Source organism: Panthera leo, chromosome C1 (genome assembly GCF_018350215.1).
Source record: "Panthera leo isolate Ple1 chromosome C1, P.leo_Ple1_pat1.1, whole genome shotgun sequence".
In the NCBI taxonomy this organism is placed as follows: Eukaryota; Metazoa; Chordata; class Mammalia; order Carnivora; family Felidae; genus Panthera; species Panthera leo.
Window position 1 is genome coordinate 94,305,336 of NC_056686.1, and position 23,876 is coordinate 94,329,211.

At 39.1% G+C, this 23,876-nt stretch overlaps 1 pseudogene; it reads left to right on the forward strand.

Annotated features, from left to right (window-relative positions):
* The first annotated feature begins 20,196 nt into the window (after positions 1-20,196).
* Positions 20,197-23,070, forward strand: LOC122225946 (annotated as a pseudogene).
* The last annotated feature ends 806 nt before the right edge of the window (positions 23,071-23,876 follow it).

Consider the following 23,876-nt stretch of genomic DNA (forward strand, 5'->3'; position numbering starts at 1 on the left):
GAATTTTTACATCAGAGTATGTAAAAAATAAAACCTACCTATGTTACCCATGTGTAACCCACTTTAAATGCAAGGATACATGTAGGTTAAAAGTAAGAGAACAAATAAGATAACCATGATAACACTAATCAAAAGAAAGTTAGGGGGTGCCTGGGCGGCTCAGTTGGTTAAGCGTCCAATTCTTGATTTCAGCTCAGGTCAAGATCTCACGATTCGTGGGTTGGGGAACCGCATCGGGCTCCATGTTGTTAGTTTGGAGCCTGCTTAGGATTTGCTCTCTCTCCCTCTCTCTGGTCCTCCCCTGCTTGTACACTCTCTCTCAAAAAAACCAAAAAATAAATAAACTTAAAAAAAAAAGAAAGCTGGAGTAGCTATATTAATTTCAGACGGAACAGAATTCAGAGCAAGAATAATTATCAGGTATGAAGAGCAGTGTTACATAATGAGACATGGGTCAATTGTCCAAGAAAACATAACAATACAAAACATGCATGTGCCTATCAACAGAGCATCAAAATATAGGAAATCAAAATTGCAAGGATAAATAAACGAATTCACTAATATAGTTGGAAACCTCAACACTGAGTATCAGAAATGGACAGATCTAGCAGGAAGAAAATTGGTACGGACATAGTTAAAATCAACAGCACCATGAAGCAACTCGATATAATTGACATCAATAGACTACTAATCAAAAAGAGGTAGAATACACAGACTTTTTGAGTTCATATTCAATATTTACTAAGATAGACCACATTCTTTGACACAAAATACACCTTAGGAAATTAAAAAGAATGAAAATATACAATGTATGCTCTCAGACCGCAACATAATTAAACTATGTATCAACAACAGGAAAATAGCCAGAAAATCCCAATATACGTAAAGATTAAATAACACATGGGTCAATGAAGAAAGCTCAAAAATTTTTTAAATGTTTTGAAATGAATGAAAATGCAACTTAGCAGAATTTGTGGAACTCAGCAAAGGCCGTTGTTTTAGTCTGTTTGGGCTGCTATCACAAAATACCACAGATTGGGTGGTTTATAAACAAGAAACATTTATTTCTCACAGTTCTGGAGGCTGAGAAATCCAAGATAAAGCCACTGGCAGATTTAGTGTCTTATGAGAGTCTAATTCTTGGTTCATAGATTTTTTGCTATGTTCTCACATATCAAAAGAGGGAAGGAAAATCTCTACAGTCTCTTTTTTTTAAATTTTTTTAAATGTTTTATTTATTTTTGAGACAGAGAGAGACAGAGCATGAATGGGGGAGGGTCAGAGAGAGGGAGACACAGAATCTGAAACGGGCTCCAGGCTCTGAACTGTCAGCACAGAGCCTGACGCGGGGCTTGAACTCACAGACCGTGAGATCATGACCTGAGCTGAAGTCGGACGCTCAACCGACTGAGCCACCCAGGTGCCCCTCTACAGTCTCTTTTATAAAGATTCTAATCACATTTATGAGGGCTCTTCCCTAATAACCTCACTTCCCAAGTGCCCCACCTCAAATACTCACGTCAGGATTAGGTTTCAATTTATGAATTTGGGGTGGGGGAGCAAGACTCAAACATTCAGTCTATAGCAGCAGTGTTTAGAAAGAAATTATAGCATGGAGTGCATATTTTAAGATCTAAAAAACAATAACTTAAGCTTCCTCTACAGGAAATTAGAAAAAGAATAGTAAATTTGCTTGATTTTTTTTTCTTTCAGATATATTCTCAGAAATGGGATTGGTGGATTATATGGTAGTTTTAATTTTTTAATGAACCTCCATTTCATACTGTTATCCATAATGGCTATACCAACTTATATTTCCATCAGCAGTATACAAGGCTCTCTTTTCTCCACATCCTTACTAACTCTTTTGTTGCTGTTGTTGTTAATAGCTATTCTAACAGATGTGAGATGTATTTCATTGTGGTTTCAACCAAGATTTCCCTGGTCATATTGAGCATCTTTTTGTGTACTTGTGGTTATCTGTATACCTTCATTGGAAAAATTTCTCTTTAGGTCCTTTGCCCAATTTTTAATGAGATTTTTTTCTTTTGCTATTGAATTTTATGAGTTCTTTTTATATTTTTAATATTAACTCCTTATCAGTTAGGATAAGTAGACTGTTGATAACTCTTTTGTATGTGGATAACCAGTTCTTCTAACTCTATTTATTGAAGAGTCTATCTTTTCTCCATTGCATATTCTTGACAATCTTGCCAAAGATTAGTAGACTATATATGTAGGTTCAATTCTGGATTACTTTTTTGTTCTGTTGGTTTGTGTGTCTGTTTTCATGCCAGTACCATACTGTTATGATCCCATAACTTTGTAGTATAGCTTGAAATCAAGAAGTGTTATGCCGTTCTTTTTTCTCAAGATTCCTTTAGTTATTTGGGGTATTTTGTGGCTCCATGTGAACTCTGGAATTGTTTTGTCTACTTCTGTGAAAAATGCCATTGTAATTTTTATAGAGACTGAATTGATTCTGTACATCATTTTGGATAGAGAGAATATTTTAACAATATTAATTCTTTCAATCACGATCATGGGCTATCTTTCCATTTATTTGTGTCTTTAATTTCTTAGAGTTTTAATGTTCAAGATTTTCTCTGTTAAATTTATTCTTAAACATTTTATTGTTTTGGGTGCTACTGTAAATGAAATTATTTCCTTTTTTTCTTTTTCAAGTAGGCTCCATGCCTGGCATGGAACCCAGTGTGGGGCTTGAGCTCACGACATCAAGATTAAGACCTGAGCTGAGATCAAGAGTCAGACACTTAACAAACTGAGCTACTCGGGCACCCCTGGAATTGTTTTCTTAATTTCTCTTTCAGATAGTTCATTGTTAGTATACAGAATCACATAATTTTTGCATGTTGATTTTGTATTGTGTAACATTACTGAGTCTGGTTGTAGTTCTAAAAATTTTTTGGTGGAGTCTCTAGGGTATTCCACATATAAGATCACATCATCCGCAAACAAAGACAATTTTGCTTCCTCTTTTCAAATTTTGATTCATTTTGTTTTCTAGCTTAATTGTTCTGGCTAGTACTTCCAATACTATGCTGAGTAGAAGCAGCAAGATAAGGCATTCTTACCTGGTTCCTTATTTTGATGAAAGTTTTCAACTTTCCACTGTTGAGTATAATGAACATGAATAATGTCAGCTAGACACAGAATAGGATATATCAATCTTCATCCCCCCACAAAGCATAACATTTAAATAGTTATCCATAAATGAAAATAGGCCTTAGAGAGCTCAAAAGTATCATTAAGATTCTATAGCAACACAGTGGAGCAAAAAATTAAGATAAACCACACAGAAAGGGTCACTGGGAAGATTGTGTTAGTTAAGATATCTGGAGATGATTAGGAACAAAGTAAAAGGGTGGGGTTATCAGTATTAGCTATGTGGTGGGTGCCATCACATTTTCCATTGGCTTGCTCTGCAGAGGACTCTTCCAGGCTTTACTGCCTAGGAATTCAGTAGCCCTCAAAACAAACCCAGGCTCCTATACTGTTCAAAGTTGAGGACTCTAAAATGTTTGTTAGTGTGGATCCTGACAGTCTACTCCTCAGAAGACACCAGCAGCTATTTTCCATTGAGGTAACCAGCAGCCATCACTATGGTGGACTTCCCAGAGAGGATGTAGAAAAATCAGGACCAAGAAGGAAATTCATAGTGATTAATGAATACATTAAAAAAAAACTCAAATTAACAACCTAACTTTACAATTCAAGGAACTAGAAAAATAGTAATAAACCAAATCCAAAGTTAGCAGAAGGAAGAAAATAACAAAGGTTAGAGAAAAAGTCAAAGAAATAGAAAATAGCAAAATGATTTTTAAAAAACTAAGAGTTGGCTTTTGGAAAAGATAAAACTGACAAACCCTTCACTAGTCTAAGAAAACAGAGGGGAAACTCACTCAAATAAATAAAATTGGAAATGAAAGAAACATGAGAACTAATGACACAAATAAAAAGATCACTTTTCAGAATAGCTAAAATTAACAACTCATGGAAAAACAGATGTCGGTGATGATGCAGAGAAAGAGGAACCCTCTTACACTGTTTGTGGGAATGCAAACTGGTGAAGCCACTCTGGAAAACAGTAGGGAGTTTCCTCAAAAACTTAAAAATAGAACTACCCTACCATCCAGCAATTGCACTACGAGGTATTTACCCCAAGGACACAAAAATACTGATTTGAAGGGATACACACACTCCAAAGTTTATAGCAGCATTATTAACAATAGCCAAAGTATGGAAAGAGCCCTAATGTCTATTGAATGGTGAATAAAGAACTTGTGGCATGAATATATATATATATATATGTATATATATATATACATACATATATACATATATATATATATATACATATATATATATATATATATGAATATTACTCAGCCATCAAAAAGAATCAAATCTTGCCATTTGCAATGGCATGGATGGAGCTGGAAACTATTATGCTAGGTGAAATAAGTCAGTCAGAGAAATACAAATACCATATGATTCTACTCATATGTGGAATTTAAGAAATGAAACAAATTAACATTGGTGGGGTGGAAGAGAGAGGCAAGCCATAAGACAGACTCTTAATTATAGAGAATAAGCTGAGGGTTGCTGGAGGGGAGGTGGGTGGGGGGATGGGTTAAATGGGTGATGGGTATTAAGGAGGGCACTGGTTGTGATGGCACTGGGTATTGTATGTAAGCGATGAATCACTAAATTCTATACCTGAAACTAAAAGAAAGAAAGAAAGAAAGAAAGAAAGAAAGAAAGAAAGAAAGAAAGAAAGAAAGAAAGAAAGAAAAAGCTATTTATCTCAAAGCACTGGATAATCTAAAAGAAATGGATAAATTCCTAGAAACATAACCGACCACAGGTAGATCATGAAGAAATAGAATTTCTAAACAGACCCAAACTAGAATAGTGATTGAATCATTAGTCAAAAACCTCTCCACAAGGAAAAGATCAGTATGAAATGGTTTCACTAGTGAATTCTACCAAATATTTAAAGAATTAATGCCAATTTTGCTCAAATTCTTCCAAGAAATTGAAAATGAAGTTATATTTCCAAACTCATTTTACAAGGTTAGCATTACCCACATACAAATGCCAGTAGAAGAAAACTAAAGGCCAACATCCCTGATGAATATAGGTATAAAAATTATAAACAAAATATCAGGAAACTGAATTCAAAAACACATTAAAAATATCATACAACATTACCAAGCAGGATTATCCCTGGGATGCAGCAAACACAATCAATAAATGTGATATATCATATTAGTAATATGAAAAATAAAATCTATGATCATATGAATAGATGCAAAAAAAAGCACTTGACAAAATACATCATTTCATGCTAAAAACCCCTCAGTCAACTGAGTATAAAAGAAACATACATGAACAAAACAAGGATTATATATGACAGTGTTGCAGCTAACATCAAACTCAATGGTGAAAGAATGAGAGGTTTTCCTCTAAGATCACCCTCACCACTCTTATTCTACATAGTACTGGAAGCCACAGATAGAGAAATTAGGAAGATAAAGAAACAAAAAGTGGCTTTCTGAGAGGGGCCAAGTTGGCAGAACAGCATGGAATATTTTTTTTTGCGTCTCTCATCCCTGAAATACAGCCAGATCAACACTAAACCATCTTGCACACCTAGAAAACGGATTTGAGGATTAACACAACAATCTGCACAACCTGAATCACAGAACTCAGCAGGTACGTGGGGCAGAGAGGTGAACCAGGGGAGAGAAGCCACAGAGGGCAAGGAGCTGTTTTTGCTTGTGGAGAGAGGATGGAGATGGGGGGTGGGTAGGGAAAGTACAGGAAAGCATCCCACCCCCAACCGCCTGAAAGCAGCTGGAGAGAAAAGAAAGAGCACACAAGGAAGTGAAGGAAAAACAGAGAGAAAGGAGAAAGAAGAGTGTTTAAATTCCATTAAGACTCTAAACAGGGGGACCTCAGAGTCTGAAACTCTGTAGCTTGATACCTGATGGTGTTCTGGTAGGAAGGGCGAATCCCCAGGAGCAGAGTGAGGTCGGGAGGTCCTTGGGCCACAGAGGAGAGGCAGTTCCCCTGCTGGGAGGACATCTGGTAGAGGCTATGCAGACACCCCACAGGCAAAGGCTCCAGCAGACCCCGGAGAACAACCACATTCACTGGTGCTGGAACAAGGTCATTAAGGGTAAAGCCTGGTGCCAGATATGTGTTGTGATTTTTCATAATCCCTGAAATGCTGCTGCTACGTGATCATGTGAACTTTTTCTGGGGTGGGCTGGCACCCAGCCGTGGTCTCTGGGCATCAGCAGCGACGCGGTCTCCCAAACGTCCCTGGGGGTGGGCCAGCACCCAGCCATTTCTCGGTGAGACCCTCCCCAAGAAGGTCTGAGTGGGCCAAAGACGCAGTCCCTCAGAAGTGAGGGGTCGGGAAACACAGCCGCATTTGAGATAAAACTCAGGAGGGAGGTGCCGCTTAGTAACCTGGCGGCTTGGTCACAGACAGTCTAAAAGTGGAGTGTGGATGGAAGCTGGAGAAAAAGGATGTGTGCGGGATTGCTGATCAGGGAGAACAGATTTCTGATACTAGAGACTGGGTGGGAGAACAGATTTCTGATACTAGAGACTGGGTAGCTGGGTGACACCATTCTCACCCCTCCCACACATGCACAAACATACTTACATGCGACACAACAATCCACCGCAGTAGACTAGAAGTGCCATCTAGTGGAGAACGGAGCTGTTACACTAAGCCCCGCCCAACTGGGCCAACCTCACTCTTCAGGAACACAAGTTTCTCCACCACACAAGTTTCTCCGCCTGCTTAGTTTATGGACTATAAAGTGCTTCATAGTGTGCTTCTAGGGGAAACTGATGTAATTTCAATTGTATTTCAGTCTTTGCTGGTCCATCTATTCAATTTGTTTTCTTTTTCTTTTTTTTTGCTTGAATACAGAAAGAGAAAAAAATTTATTTTTATTTTCAATTTTTATAAAAAAATTTGTCTTTAATTTTTTTCTACTATATTTTTTACTTTTTTGTAAACTTTTCAAATTCTATTTTACTTCCATCATGTCATTTAATTCTATTTCATTGTATTCATTTTTTTCAAATTTTCAAACATTTTCCTTTTTCCTTTTTTCTTTTTTCTTTTGTTTATCTTTCCCTTTTTTCACTAATCTATCAAGCCCTTTTCAACAACTAGACCAAAACACAACTAGGATCTAGCATCATTTATTTGATTTTTGTGTGTGTTGTTTTTATTTTATAATTTTAACTTTTTTATCTCACGAATTCCTTTTCCTTCAAAATGATGAAATGAAGGAACTCACCCCAAAAGAAAGAGCAGAAAGATATGACAGCCAGGGACTTAATCAACAGACACAAGCAAGACGTCTGATCTAGAATTTAGAATCACAATAATAAGAATACTAGCTGGGGTTGAAAACAGATTAGAATCCCTATCTGAGGATATAAAAGAAGAAAAAGCTAGTCAGGAAGAAATGTAAAAAATGGATAACTGAGCTGCAATCTCGAATAGATGCCACGGAGGCAAAGATGGATGCGGCAGAGCAGTAAATCAGCAATATAAAGGACAAACTTGTCCTCTAGGAGAATAATGAAGCAGAAAAAAAGAGGGAGACTAAGGCAAAAGAGCATGACTTAAGAATTAGAAAAATCAGTGACTCATCAAAAAGTAACATCAAAATCATATGGGTCCCAAAAAGATGAAGAGAGAGAAAAAGGGGTAGAAGGGTTATGTGAGTACATCATAGCAGAAAACTTTCCTAACCTGGGGAAAGACACAGACCTCAAAATCCAGAAAACACAGAGGACTCCCAGTAGATTCAACAAAACTGACCATCAACAAGGCATATCATAACTCAAATTCACAAAATAGTCAGGCAAGGAGAGAATCATGAAAGTAGCAAGGGAAAAAAAGTCCTTAACCTACAAGGGAACACAGATCAGGTTTGCAGAAACCTATCCACAGAAACTTGGCAGGCCAGAAAGAGTGGCAGGATATATTCAGTGTGCTGAATCAGAAAAAATATGCAGTGAAGAATTCTTTCTCCAGCAAGGCTGTCATTCAAAAGAGAAGGAGAGAGAAAAAGTTTCCCAGACAGACAAAACTTAAAGGAGTTTGTGACCACTAAACCAGCCCTGCAAGAAATTTTAAGGGGGACTCTCTGAAGGGAGAAAAGACAAAACAAAACAAAAAAGACCAAAAGCACAAAGACTAGAAAGGACTAGGGAACACTACCAGACACTCCAACTCTACAGGCAACACAATGGAAAAAAGTTCATATCTTTCAGTATTCACTCTAAATGTCAATGAACTAAAAGCTCCAATAAATACACATAAGGTAACAGAATGGATAAGAAACAAGATCCATCTATATGCTGTTTACAAGAGACCCACTTTAGACCTAAAGACACCTTCAGATTGAAAGTAAGGGGATGGAGAACCATCTATCATGCTAATGGTCAACAAAAGAAAGCTGGAGTAGCCATACTTATATCAGACAATCTAGACTTTAAAATAAGGACTGTAACAAGAAATGAAGAAGGGCATTATATCATACTTAAGGGGTCTATCCACCAAGGAGATCTAACGATTGTAAACACTTACGCTCCAAATGTGGCAGCACCCAAATATATAAATCAATTAATCACAAACATAAAGAAACTCATTGATAATAATACCACAATTGTAGGGACTTCAACACCCCACTTAGAGCAATGGACAGGCCACCTAAACAGATAATCAACAAGGAAACAATAGCTTTGAATGACACACTGGACCAGATGGACTTAACAGATATATTCAGAAAATTGCATCCTAAAGCAGTTGCATCCTAAAGCAGAAGGAATACACCTTCTTCTCCAGTGCACATGGAACATTCTCCAGAATAGATCACATACTGGGACACAAATCAGCCCTAAACAAGTACAAAAAGACTGAGATCATACCGTGCATATTTTCAGATGACAACGCTATGAAACTCGAAATCAACCACAAGAAAAAATGTGGAAAGATAACAAATACTTGGAGACTAAAGACCATCCTACTAAAGAATTAATGGGAGGGGCGCCTGGGTGGCGCAGTCGGTTAAGCGTCCGACTTCAGCCAGGTCACGATCTCACGGTCCGTGAGTTCGAGCCCTGCGTCAGGCTCTGGGCTGATGGCTCAGAGCCTGGAGCCTGTTTCCGATTCTGTGTCTCCCTCTCTCTCTGTCCCTCCCCTGTTCATGCTCTGTCTCTCTCTGTCCCAAAAATAAATAAACGTTGAAAAAAAAAAAAAAAGAATTAATGGGATAACCAAGAAGTTAAAGAGGAAATTCGAAAGCACCTGGAAGCCAATTAAAACGATAACACCACAGCCCCAAACCTCTGGGACTCAGCAAAGACGGTCATAAGAGGAAAGTATATAGCAATCCAAGTCTTCCTAAAGAAGGAAGAAAGGTCTCAGATACACAACCTAACCTTACACCTTAAGAAGCTGGAAAAGAACAGCAAATAAACCAAAAACCAGCAATAGATAGGAAATAATAAAGATTAAGGCAGAAATCAATGCTATTGAAACAAACAAAAAAACCACACACACAAAAACAAAAAACAAACAAAAAAAAACCAACAACAGAACAGATCAATGAAACCAGAAGCTGCTTCTTTCAAAGAATTAACAAAATTGATAAACCCTTGCCAGTTTGATCAAAAAGATAAAGGACCGAAATAAATAAAATCAAGAATGAAGAGGAGAGATCACAACCAACACAGCAGAAATACAAATTATAATAAGAGAATATTATGAGCATTACACACCGATAAAATGGGAAATCTGGAAGAAATGGACAAATTCCTAGAAACATAGAAATAACCAAACCTGAAACAGGAAGAAATAGAAATATTTAACAGACCCATAACAAGTAAAGAAACTGAATTAGTAATCAAAAATCTCCCAAAAAACAAGAGTCCAAGGCCAGATGGCTTTCCAGGGGAATTCTATCAAACATTTAAGGAAGAGTTAACATCTTTCTCTTGAAGCTGTTCCAAAAAATAGAAATGGAAGGAAAACTTCCAAACTCTTTCTATGAAGCCAACATTACCTTGATTCCAAAACCAAAGACCCCATGAAAAAGGAGAACTATAGACCAATTTCCCTGATGAACATGGATGCAAGAATCCTCAACAATATATTAGCCAACCGTATCCAGTAAGACATTAAAAAAATTATTCACCATGACCAAGTGGGATTTATACTTGGGATGCAGGCCTGGCTCAATATCCACAGAACAATCAATGTGATACATCACATCAATAAAAGAAAGGACAAGAAACACATGATCCTCCCAATAGATGCAAAGAAAGCATTTGACAAAATACAGCATCCTCTCTTGACAAAAACCCTCAAGAAAGTAGGGATAGAAAGATCATACCTGAGATCACAAAAGCCATACATGAAAGACCCAATGCTAATATCATCCTCAATGGGGAAAAAGTGAGAGCTTTCTCCATAAGGTCAGGAACAAGACAGGGATGCCCAGTCTTGCCACTGTTATTCAACATAGTACTGGAAGTCTTAGCCTCTGCAATCAGACAACACAAAGAAATAAAAGCCATCCAAATTGGCCAGTAGGAGGTCAAACTTTCACTCTTTGCAGATGACATGATAATCTACATGGAAAACCCAAAAGATTCCACCAAAAATTGCTAGAACTAATCCATGAATTCAGTAAAGTTGCAGGATATAAAATCAATGCACAGAAATCAGTTGCATTCTTATATATCCAACAATGAAGACCAGAAAGAGAAATCAAGGAATCAATCCCACTTACAATTGCACCAAAAACAATAAAATACCTAGGAATAAATCTAACTGAAGGGGTGAAAAATCTATAAACTGAAAACTATAGAAGGTTTATGAAAGAAATTGAAGAAGACAGACAAACAAAATGGAAAAATATTCCATGCTCCTGGATAGGAAGAACAAATATTGCTAAAATGTCAATACTACCAAAAGCAATCTACATATTCAATGAAATACCTATCAAAATAACACCATCATTCTTCACAGAACCACAACAAACAATTCTAAAATTTGTATGAAACCAGAAAAGACACCAAATAGCCAAAGCAATTTTGAAAAAGAAAAACAAAGCTGGAAGCATCACAATCCTGGACTTCAAGCTGTATTACAAAGCTCTCATCTATCAAGATAGTATAGTACTAGCACAAAAACAGACACTCAGATCAATGGAACAGAATAGAGAACCCAGAAATCGACCCACAAATGTATGGCCAACTAATCTTTGACAAAGCAGGAAAGACTATCCAATGGAATAAAGACAGTGTCTTCAGCAAGTGGTGCTGGGAAAACTGGACAGCAACATGCAGAAAAATGAACCTGAACCACTTTCTTACACCATACACAAAAATAAACTCAAAATGGATGAAAGACCTAAACGTAAGACAGGAAGCCATCAAAATCCTCGAGGAGAAAGCAGGCAAAAATCTCTTTGACCTTGGCCACAGCAACTTCTTACTCAACATGTGTCTGGAGGCAAGGGAAACAAAACTAAAAATGAACTAGTGGGACCTCATCAAAATAAAAAGCTTCTGCACAGTGAAGGAAACAATCAGCAAAACTGTAAGGCAACTGATGGAATGGGAGAAGATATTTGCAAATGACATATCAGATAAAGGCTTAGTATCCAAAATCTATAAAGAATTTATCAAACTCAACACCCAAAAACAAATAATCCAGTGAGGAAATGGCCAAAAGACATGAATAGACACTTCTCCAAAGAAGACATCCAGATGGCCAACTGACACATGAAAAAATGCTCAACATCACTCATCAGGGAAATACAAATCAAAACCACAATGAGATACCACCTCACATCTGTCAGAATGGCTAAAGTTAACAACTTAGGCAACAACAGATGTTGGCGAGGATGTGGAGAAAGAGGATCTCTTTTGCACTGCTGGTGGGAATGAAAACTAATGCAGCCACTCTGGAAAACTGTATGGAGGTTTCTCAAAAACTTAAAAAGAGAACTACCCTACAACCCAGCAATTGCACTACTAGGTATTTATCCAAGGGATATAGGTATGCTGTTTCAAAGGGGCACATGCACTCCAATGTTTATAGCAGCACTATTGACAATAGCCAAAGTATGGAAGGAGTCCAAATGTACATCTATGGATGAATGGATTAAGAAGATGTGGTGTATACACACACACACACACACACACACACACACACACACACACACACACACAATGGAGTATTACTCGGGGGTTGTGGGAGGGGGGGATGGACTAAATGCATCAGGGGAATTAAGAAATCTACTCCTGAGGGGTGCCTGGGTGGCTCAGTCGGTTGAACGTCCAACTTCGGCCCAGGTCATGATCTCACAGTTCATCAGTTCGAGCCCCGCGTCAGGCTCTGTGCTGACAGCTTGGAGCCTGAAGCCTGCTTCGGATTCTGTGTCTCCCTCTCTCTCTGCCCCCTCCCCAGCTCATGCTCACACTATGTCTCTGTCAAAAATAAATAAACTTAAAAAAAAAAAAAAAAGAAATCTACTCCTGAAATCATTGTTGCACTATATGCTAACGTGGATGTAAATTAAAAAATAAATTATTTTTTAAAAAAGAAATAAAAAGCATCCAAATTAGAAAAGAAGTAAAATTGTCATTATTTGTAGGTGATATGGTCTTATATGTAGAAAATAGTAAAGACTCAACCCAAAACCTGTAGAACCAATCAAGCTCAGGAAAGTTGCAGGATATAAAATCAACATAGAGAAATCAGTTGTGTTTGTATACTCTAACAATGAAATATATGAAAAAAGGAATAAAACTATCCTATTCACAATAGCATGAAAAACAGTAAAATACTTAATAATTTAACCAAGGAAGTGGACATTCAGCACAATGAAAACTACAAGACTTTGATGAAATAAGTTGAAGAAGACACAATAAATGGAAAGATATCCCATGTTCATGGTCAGGAGAATTAATATTGTTAAAATATCATGCCACTAAGTATATTTATAAATTCAATATAATCCCTATCAAAATCATAAAGGCAATTTTCACGGAAAGAGAAAAAAATAATTCTAAAATCTGTGTGAAACCAGAGAAGACCCCAAATATTCAAAGCAATTCCGGGGGGGAAAAAAACAAAGCTGGAGACATCACACTTCATGATTTCACACTATAATAAAGCTCTAGTAATTAAAATAGTATGGTACTGACATAAGAATAGACACTTAGACCAATGGAAGAGAGCCCAGAAATAAACCCCTGCAGATATGGTCAACTAATATTTGACAATGGTCCAAGAACACTCAATGGGGAAATGAAAGCCTCTTCAACAAATGGTGATGCAAAAAGTGGATCATCACATGCAAAAAAATGAAATCAGACCGCGATCTTACAGCACTCATTAAAAATAACTCAACATAAATTAAAACATAAACATAAGACCTGACGTTGCAAATCTCCTACAAGAAAACACAGAGAAGAATTCACTTGGCATTGGTCTTAGCAATGACTTTTTTTTTTTTGTATATGACATCAGAAACATAATCAAGAAAAGCAAAAATAAACAAGTGAAGCTACATGAAACAAAAAAACTTCTGCACAGGAAAAGAAAAAATCAGCAAAATGAAAAGTCAACCTACAGAAAAGGAGAAAAAATATTTTCAAGCCATATATTGCATATGGGATAATATCTAAAATATCCAAAAGCTCACGCAAGCCAATAACAAAAAAAATCAAATTAAAAATGGGCAAAGTAGGGGCGCCTGGGTGGCTCAGTTGGCTAAGTGTCTGGCTTCCGCCCAGGTCCTGATCTCACAGTCCGTGAGTTCGAGCCCCACATCAGTCTCTGTGCTGACAGCTCAGAGCCTAGAGCCTGCTTCAGATTCTGTGTCTCCCGCTCTCTCTCTGCCCCTCCCACACTTGCACTCTCTCTGAAAAATAAAAAAATTTAAAAAAAATTTTTTTAAATGGGCAAAGTAACTCAATAGGTATTTTTCCAAAGAAGACATACAAATAGATAACAAGTACATGAAAAGTGTTCACCATTACTAATCATCAGGAAAATCTAAGTCAAAACCACAATAAAATATTACCTCACACCTGTTAGAATACTATCATCTAGAAGATAAAAAATAACAACTGTTGGTGAAAATGTGTGGGAAAGGAACCCTACCTAGTGCACTATTGGTGGGAATGTAAATTTGTACAGATACTATGGAAACCAGTATGGAAGTTCAAAATACAAAACATAGAGTGATCATATGATCCAGCAATCCCACTTCTGGGTATACATCCAAAGGAAATGAAATCAGGATTTCAAAAAGATACCTGCAATTCCATATTCATTGCAGTATTTACTACAGCATTTTTACATAAGGAAACACCCTAAGTGTCCCTCAGTGGGTAAATGGATGAAGAAGATGTGGATGTGGATGTGTGTATGTGTATGTGTACACATACAGTGGAATACTATTCAGCCAGGAGAAAGAAGGAAATCCTGCCATTTGCAACAACATGGATGGACTTTGAGGGCATTATGCTAAGCGAGGTAAGTTAGAGAGATAAAGAGAAACACCGCATTATATCACTTGTATATGGAATCTTAAAAAGCTAAACTTGTACAGAGCATAGAATTGAGGTTAGCAGGGATTGAGGAGTAGGAGAACTGGGATATTTAAGGGTACAAACTTGAAACCAGTAGATAAACACATTCTGGAGATCTAATGTATAGTAGAGCGGTTATAATCAACAATATTGTATTATAAACTTCAAAAGCGCTAAGAGACTAGACCTTAATTGTTTTTACAATAAAGAAATGGTAGTTATGTGATATGATGGAAGTATTAGCTAATGCTAAGATGTTAGACATATTGCAATATACAACTGTATCTAATCAATGCATTGTAAACTTTAAATTCATATCATGTTATATTCAACTATATTTAAATAAATAAATAAATTTAAGAAGTTCTCTGCACATTTTTATCACATTATTTGCTATTCTGTTATTGAGCTGTAGCAGTGTTTGCCTTTTAGAGAATTTATAGTTAATATTTATTATAATTATTGATACATTTGACTTAAATCCATGAAATAGAGATATAGTCACATTTATCTCACTTGCACTATTACTTTTTCAATCCTCTTGCTTTGTTTTGGCTTAATTTTTATTATTCCATTTTTCCTTTTATTATCTCTTACACATTCTCATACTAATGTCTTAGGGGTTCCCTACAGATTCCAGCATGTACCCCTTACTAAAATCAAAATCTGGGGGTGCCTGGGTGGCTCAGTCACTTAAGCATCCGACTTTGGCTCAGGTCATGATCGCACAGTTCGTGAGTTCGAGCCCTGCGTTGGACTCTGCACTGACAGCTCAGAGCCTAGAGCCTGCTTCAGGTTCTGTGTCTCCCTCTCTCTCTGCTCCTCCCCTACTCATGCTCTGTCTCTCTCTCTCTCAAAAATCAATAAACATTAAAAAAAATTTTAAACCAAAATCTGTACATTTCCTGAGCAATTAAGGGAAATTCAAAAATTTTTATTCCATTTATTTTGATTTATTTTTTCATATATTTTGCTTCTGCATATATTTTAGGCCTAGGCAGGTGTGATTGATAATGATGATGATGATTTTGTACAATCAACAGTAATTTAGACTTACCCATTTATATATCCATTCTGTTCCTGTTTATTCTTTAATTTCTAATACTGCCTCTGGAATCTTAACTTTGCACAAACAACCCCCTTTAATATTTTCTTTAGTGAAGACCTAATGGTGAAATTTCTTGGCCTTATAGGTCCAAAAATGTTGCTATTTTTACTTAATCTTGATAGATTGACTTGATACACAGGTTTAAGTTGGCAATTATTTTCTTTTAGTTCTTTGAATACATTATTCCATTGCATTCTGATTTCCATCATCTCTGTTAGCAAGTCACTTGTAAATGTTATGTCCCCCCCCCCCTTTTTAATGTTTATTTATTTTGAGAGAGAGAGAAAGGAAGAGACACGTGTGCATGCGAGTCAGGGAGGGGCAGAGAAAGAGGGAGAAAGAGAATTCCAAGCAGGCTCCACATTCAGCACAGAGCCCTATATGGTGCTCGATCTCACAAACTGAAAGATCATGACCTGAGCTGAAATAAAGAGTCAGACACTTAACCGACTGAGTCACCCAGGTGTCCCATGTTGCCCCTTTAAACACAATGTTTCTTCTCTTTGGATGTTTTGAAGACTTTCTCCTTGTCATTAATTTTTACTAGCTTTGCTGTAATATACTTACGTATGTTTTAATTTACCTTCATAAATTTATGTTTATAAAACTTTTTTTAAAAATTTGCAGATTGATCTTTCTTCAATCTTCTAACATTCTTCAGCCAGCATGTCTTTAAGTAGTGTTCAGCCCCATTCTCTCTCCACCCTGTTCTTCACTCCAATCAGTCTTTTTCACTATATAGTCCACGTATCTCTTATGGTCCTTCTTCTGACATCCATCTTTTTGCTTCTCTATGGCATCACTGTAATATTTTCTTTTGACAAATTTTTTACTCTCTTTTCCTTTACATCTTATCTATTAAGTGAATATTATTTTCAGCTATTATGTGTTTTAGCCTAACAAATCCATTTGTATGGTTTTAAAGTCCATGTCTGTGAACTCCATTATTTGACTTTCTTGGTTATCTAAAATAAGTTCTTGGTATTTTGTCATCCCCCCTCACCTGTCCATATACTCATCTAGTTGTCAGATATATTAATGTGGTATTTAACTTTTTTTTTAATGTTTTTGAGAGACAGAGAGTACAAGTGGGGGATGGGGACAGAGAGAGAGGGAGACCCAGAATCTGAAGCAGGCTCCAGGCTCTGAGCTGTCAGCACAAAGCCCGTCACAGGGCTCGAACTCATGAGCCGTGAGATCATGACCTGAGCTGGAGTCGTACACTTAACTGACTGAGCACCCAGGTGCCCCATACTGTGATATTTAATGTGAAAAACTGTAGATATAATTAGAGACTCTGGGTGATGGGACCTTTCTCCAGATCGGATTTGCTCATGCTTCTGTTAGGAAGATAGGCTAAAGGAGCTGGAGATCCCACAGTAGGCGGACTCATCTAAGGAATATATGATCTGAAGCTTGGCTTAAAACTGTACAATGGAAATTGTACATGTACCTCAGCCTCACGCCTTTCAGAGTCCCGACTGAAAGTGGGTTATTGCCCAAGGTCTCACCTCCTTCCTAGGGCCAATTACTGCAGTATTTGTCAGTGTACTACTATTGACTCCACAGAAAGTGATGCTTGGTTTTGTACCACGTCAGCACCTCCTTTCAGAATTGGCAATTCCTATAATTTGAGGAAAAAGCAGCATCGATGATAGGCTCGCTTCTTTGAGCATTCCTTCTTTTTAAAGTTTGGCTTCCAAAATTGCCAGTACCTATGCAAATCTTCGATGCCTTTTAACAGATTTATGATTTTTAGTATAAACCTTATTGAAATATAGTTCACGTAAATGTGTTCATTTTAAGTGTAGAGTTACATGAGTTTCGAAAACTATGTACAGCAATGTAAACACTACCAGAATTAGGAAGTAAAGGTATTCCATCATTCCTCAAAATTCTTTTTGCAGTCAACCCCCTAAAACCCAAGTCCCAAATGGACTTGTCTTCTATAATTACAAATTACAATTTGCTTTTTCCCTTTTCTAAAATTTCATGAGTGGAACTGTATTAACATACGTTCTCTTTTGTGTCTAAACACGTTTAGAACTTCATCTATATATTTACATATATCAGAAATTTGTTTCCTTTTACTGATTAGCATTCCATTGTGCAGATATATCACAATGTGTTCATTCATTTACCCGTTGACAGACATTCACATTATTACCAGTTTATAATTATTATTAATACAGCTGCTGTGAAATACCAATATAAGTCTTTTGTGGACAAAAATTTTCATTTACCGTGGGTAAATACCCAGTGGACTCATATCATAATTGTAAATTTGAGTTTATAAAAAACCATCAAAAATATTTGAGTGGTTATAAATTTTACATTAACCAGAAACATGTGAAAATTCTAAGTGCTCCATATTTAGCAATATTTATAATTGTCAGTTATATAATTTTAGTAATTCTAGTTGGTGTGTAGTATAATTATATTGATATTTCAATATGCACTTCTCTAATGACAAATAATGTTCATTATAATTTGATATGCTCATTGACCATTTCTTGATCTCATGTTACAAAGTATTTGTTTAAATCTGTTCCCCTTCTTTATGGATCTTTATATTACTGGATTAAAAGAGTACTTTATATATTTTGGATATAAACCCTTTGTAAGATATATATTTAAAATGTTTTTCCCCACTCTCTAGTTTTCCTTTTCATTTTCTTAGGATGTGCATAGGGCTCCCCAGAGATACCTATGTGTGTGTGGGGTGGGAGGTGTTAAAAGAGTTTTTAAAAAATTGTCTCACATGATTGTGTGGGCTGGCAAGTTGGAAATCTATAGGGGAGGCCAGCAAATAGGAAATTAAGGTAGAATTTGATGTTGCAGTATTGAGTCCGAAATCTCCATTGCAGGGCAAAAGACTGAAAATTCACTCAGAATTGTTATGTTTTTGAAGTAGAATTCATTCTTCTTGAGAAACTTCAGTTTTTGTTCATAAGACCTTCAACTGATGGGATGTGGCTAACCCACATTATGGAGGATAATCTGCTTTACTGAGAGCCAACTGATTACAAAAGTTAATCACATCTAGGGGCACCTGGGTGGCTCAGTCAGTTGAGCGTCCAGCTTTGGCTCAGGTCATGATCTCATGGTTCATGAGTTTGAGCCCTGCAGCACTCTCTGCCCCTCCCCCACTCTCTCTCTCTCTCTCTCTCTCTCTTTCTCTCAAAAATAAACAAAAACATTAAAAAAATTTTAAGTTAATCACATCTAAAACAGTACCTTCACAGCAACATCTGGATAGCTTAGCCAAGCTGCACACAGGAAATCAATCATCAGAGTGTCTGAAGCAGAAAATTTTAATTATGATAACTCTAACTTATCCATTGTAATGACTCAAGCCTTTTATGTTACATATATATAAAACTATGTCTACCCCCAATACTGCTAAAATTACTCATACTTTTATAAATTTTATAGTTTTAGCATTCTTAAATGGATGTCTATATAAAGTAAATATTTTGTGTGAAGTATTAGATTCAGTGCGTTTGTTTCTATTTTGTTCTTCAGTTGTTTCAGCACTATTTGATTTTAAAAAACTCTTCTTTTTCATTGAATTTTTTAGAACCCATGTTAAAAATACATAGACCAGATGCATTATTTTCATAGGTTTTTGTAAGTAAGACTCATTTTCTCACCTCCTGCTTCCAAAACTAGATTCCTGAGAAAGAGATTTATTTTAAATAATTGGCTCACCTGGCAAGAATCTGTGTATTTTCAGCCCACTTTTTCAAACTCTAAACTTGTTCCTCAAAAGTGTCTTGGAGAACACTTTAGGAACAGTCAAGTAAGGACTTCTGAATATCCACTCTGAGAGGGGTGTGGTGGGGCGGGGGGGGGGGGGGGTGGGGGGGAGAGAACAGTGGCAAAATGGTCAACGTCAACTTTTTCTAAACTTTGGAAATTACCCAAGGCTTCAAGAAGCTGGAGAGCATTTCTTCAAGAACAACAAGTGAATCTCAGTAAGAACTGTGAGCTCTGAGGATGCTCTTTCCTAGTCACCTCCACAGATCAGTGGTAGTCTTAAAACTTAGAGGCCTAAGAGCAAGAGCAATTAAAGAGAAGGGGAGGGGGAGGGGGGGGGAGGGGGAAGGGGAGGGGGAAGGGAGAAAAAGAAAGAAAGGAAAGGAAAGGAAAGGAAAGGAAAGGGAAAAGGAAAGAAACCCCAGTGTAGTAGGTACTGAAGGGACAATTGTTTGGGAAGTTTCCAAAAAAGCCCACCAGAGAACTGTCACTGTTTGACCTGTCTGGAAGCTTCCTGGAAATGCCCATTCACCAGCTTTGAACTGACTGAGAGTTCACACAGAGAGGAAACATCTGGCTGTTAGTCAAAAATAAATAACAGCGATTGTGTCAAATTGCAGCTGCCTCAGGCAGAAACACTAGGAAGGGCTAGAAAGATGGCCAAGAAAATTATATCGGAAAATCCAGGGAATCGATGTGCACAAATGGTTACACGTAGAGGTCTAGAGGGCAGAACACACATGCAAGCAGACATGGAAGCTCAGGAAGACAATGTAAAAGACCCTAATCTCTCACAAGCAGGAAATGAAGGCTAAGAAAGAACTATAAACCACCAGAGCACCGAGAGCATGCTGCAACATGTACACAGAGCCTCTTTTCAAATGGGGATGATTCATTGCTTTAAGGCATTGTTTTGAAGTTGTTGTTTTTTTTTTTTTAATTTTTTTTAATGTTTATTTTTATTTTTGAGAGAGGGCAAGAGCACAAGCAGGGCAGCGAGAGAGGGAGACACAGAATCCGAAGCAGGCTCCAGGCTCTGAGCTGTCAGCACAAAGCTTGATGCCGGGCTCCAACTCACAAACCGCAAGATCATGACCTGAGTCAAAGTCAGACGCTTAACCAACTGAGCCACCCAGGTGGCCCGGCACTGCTTTGAAGTTTCTGCCAATCACTAGTTGACTATGAAGTTGACCAAAAATATTGTTGGCTCCACACTAGACAGAATAGGGAATGCATTGTATTGATCCAGATAAGTAATCAAACAGCAAACTAACAAGCTTTTGGAAGTGGGGGGGGGGGTGGGGGGGGGTGGGGAGGAGAGGGGAAGGCTGATTTCTAGAGTCCCTACATTATATTATGTAAAATAACTAGTTTTTGCCCTGGCCCTCAGCCTCCACTGCCAGCAGATTCTGCCTGTGCCGCCGGGTCAGGGCCTCTGGCATGTCCCAGGGGAGTGTCCTGAAGCTACTATACCACATTTGGTGGCACTAGACAGTGTTGGGCCTGGGTGGCCTGGTGCTCTGCAGTGCCGGACTTCTCTACCTGGCCTGCTGTGCAGCTCTTGGCCCTAGCCTGCCAGAGGCCGCAGCCCTCCTCCCGCTGGGCCAGCACGGGCCACCACCCTCCTGGCGGTACCGTTGGCCCGTGCGCCGTGGGCGGCCGCACGGCACTGTGTGGTGCACCACACAAAGGAGGCGGCCACACGGCCCAGCAGCCAGGGTGACATGCGGGCACATTCTGCCAGTGGGCACAGGCAGCCTGGGCGCCGAGGAGCGGCTAGCCCTGGCACGCGAGCAGGCACAGCACGGTGACCTGCTGCTCCCCGTGCTGCACCACGTGTGCGAGAACCTCACGGCCAAGGTACCGGCCACGCTGGTCTGGCTGGAGGGCACATGGCCTTTGCGTTCATACTAAAGGCGGATGCCGACGCGTTTGCGGGGCTGGGCGAGCTGCTGGCAGAGCTGCGCACACGTGACCCCAGGCACGGTCACCGTCTCAACTGGGGCTTCCTTTTAGGCCGCGGCAGCGCCAAGCCTCGGCGCCACTGCCACAAAGCCATCTGACAGCTCTGTGACTACTACCTGCCGTACACGCCGAGCAGTGGCTCTGCGCTCTCAGCGGACCTGGTGCACTACCTGTGCCGCAGCTTGAGCACTTGCACACGTGGCACAGCGAGGAGGTGTCCCTGGGCGCCTGGCCGGCGTCGATGGGTGTCCGGCGTGAGTACGACCCCTGCTTCCACACCGAGTCGAAGTCCAGCGGCTATAGCGACCTGTACCCAGTGACACGCAAGCTGAGCCTGGAGAACATGCTGGAGAAGCGCAAGGCCCTGACGGGAGAGGACCACCTGTGCAAGCAGGACATGCAGCTGCGCCTTTCCTACGTCTTCCACTGGTGGGCGCCTCCCCCACAATGCTGTCAGAGTAAGGAGGGCCTCCCCTGAGCTGCAGCCTAGCTGACCTGCCACAGTCACAACAGCACTGTTGGGAGCCAGGACAGATGCTTTGGGAGGTGGCTGGCACAGCCAGTCATTCAGGGGCCGGTGGAGCAGATGATGAGTGGCCTCCCACTGGCCTCGCATGGACAAAGCTGGCAGGTTCTGGCTAGTGGTTCAAAATGAGTCCAGCCCCCAGGAGACCTGGTTTATTCAGCGCCAAATGGGGTTTTCAGGCAGAAGCCAAGCAGCAGTGGGCAGCTCCTGGATCCCAACTCTGGTGGGCACCCTGGGCTGTGCACCCCAGTGGCCACCATGGGGCCTCACTCAAAGAGCATCTTGTTCGGGGTCTGGGAGACCATGGTACTTGCCAGGACAACACATGATGTCCAGGTACAAATGCTTGTCGCTGGATTTCAGGCAGTGTTGGCCTAGACTGGGAAGATGTCCGGTTTGGGGTGTGATGGCAGACAGCAGGGGCTTGTAGCCCCACCTCAGCCTGTCCGCTTGCTGTTCTCTCCCAAGGTAGGGGCAAGCAGCCAGAGGCTGGAGCTGACAGGCGCTTGCAGACCCTGACCCCAAAGAAAGAATCTGGACTTGTTCAGGGGTGGGGACTGTGTCATTTCCTACATCCTGTGTCATTTCCTACATCCTAGGAAATCCCTGCACCAAGAGCTGTGGCTGCAGGGAAATGACCCTTGGACCCTTACATGTTGCAACTTAGCTCTGTGTTGCACTCCAATGGCGTTTATCAAAATTGCTATAGATTTACTGCATTAGGTTACCTTCTTTAATGTGTCATGTTGGTATCTTTTGTCATGTGTAAGTTTAAAATTTAACTTGTGTTATGTTACTTAGCTTCAATGGTATTTTGGTCTGTGTTGCTCTAGAGTGAATTTGTGACAAATGTAATTCAGGGCTAGCCTGTGACTTATTTATAAATAATGTAAATTTGTGTGGATGAGGGTTTAAGTTGGGAATGTATGGGTCTCAGTATTTTTAAAATTATTTAAGGGCAAATTTTTCTTCAGAACGTGTAATTTGTGGATTAATCCGTTTTTACAACTTGCGTTGTAGAGCCATTGCTGCATGTGTATTTAAATGTGGAAGAATTCTAAAACTGTCAAAAAATAAAATAACTAGTTTTTAACAAAAATTATGAATCATGCAAAGAAAGAAGAAAGTATGGTCCACACAAAACAAAACAGTCACTAGATACTGTTCCCAAGGAGCTCAAATGTTGGAATTACATGATAAAAACTTTAGAATAACTGTTATAAATATGCTTAGCAAATGAAAACACATGTTTAAAAAATTTTTTTAAAGCATGAGAATAACATTTCACCGTATGAAAAAATTTCAATGAAGAAACCAAATAAAACTTCTGGACAGAAAGTACAATAACTGAAATTAAAAAGCCACTAAATAAGGTCAACAAATAATTGGAACTGGCAGGGAAAAATAGCAGTGAACTTGAAGATAGGTCAATTGAGATGATCTAATCTGAGGGATGAAAGAGAAGAAGAAGAGGGAGGAGGGAAGAGAAGAGAGGAGAAGAGGGGAGAAGAAGGGAGGAGAAGAAGAAAAAGGGAGAAGAAGAAGAAGGGAGAAAAGGGAGAAGGGAGAAGAAGAAGGGAGAAGAAGACGGGAGAAGGGAGAAGGGAGGAGAAGGGAGGGGGAGGATGGGGGGGGGACAGAGGGGGAGGAGGGAGAAGAAGGAGGAGGAGGGAGGAGGAGAAGGGAGAAGGGAGAAGAGAAGAAGAAAGAAAGAAAGAAGAAGAAAGAAACCCAAAATGTCAGAGTCCACTGAAACACCATCAAGTGCACCAGATGTACAGTAAAGGAGTCCCAGAAGGAAAGGAGAAAGGGGCACATTTCAAAACTATTTCAAGACCAATTAGT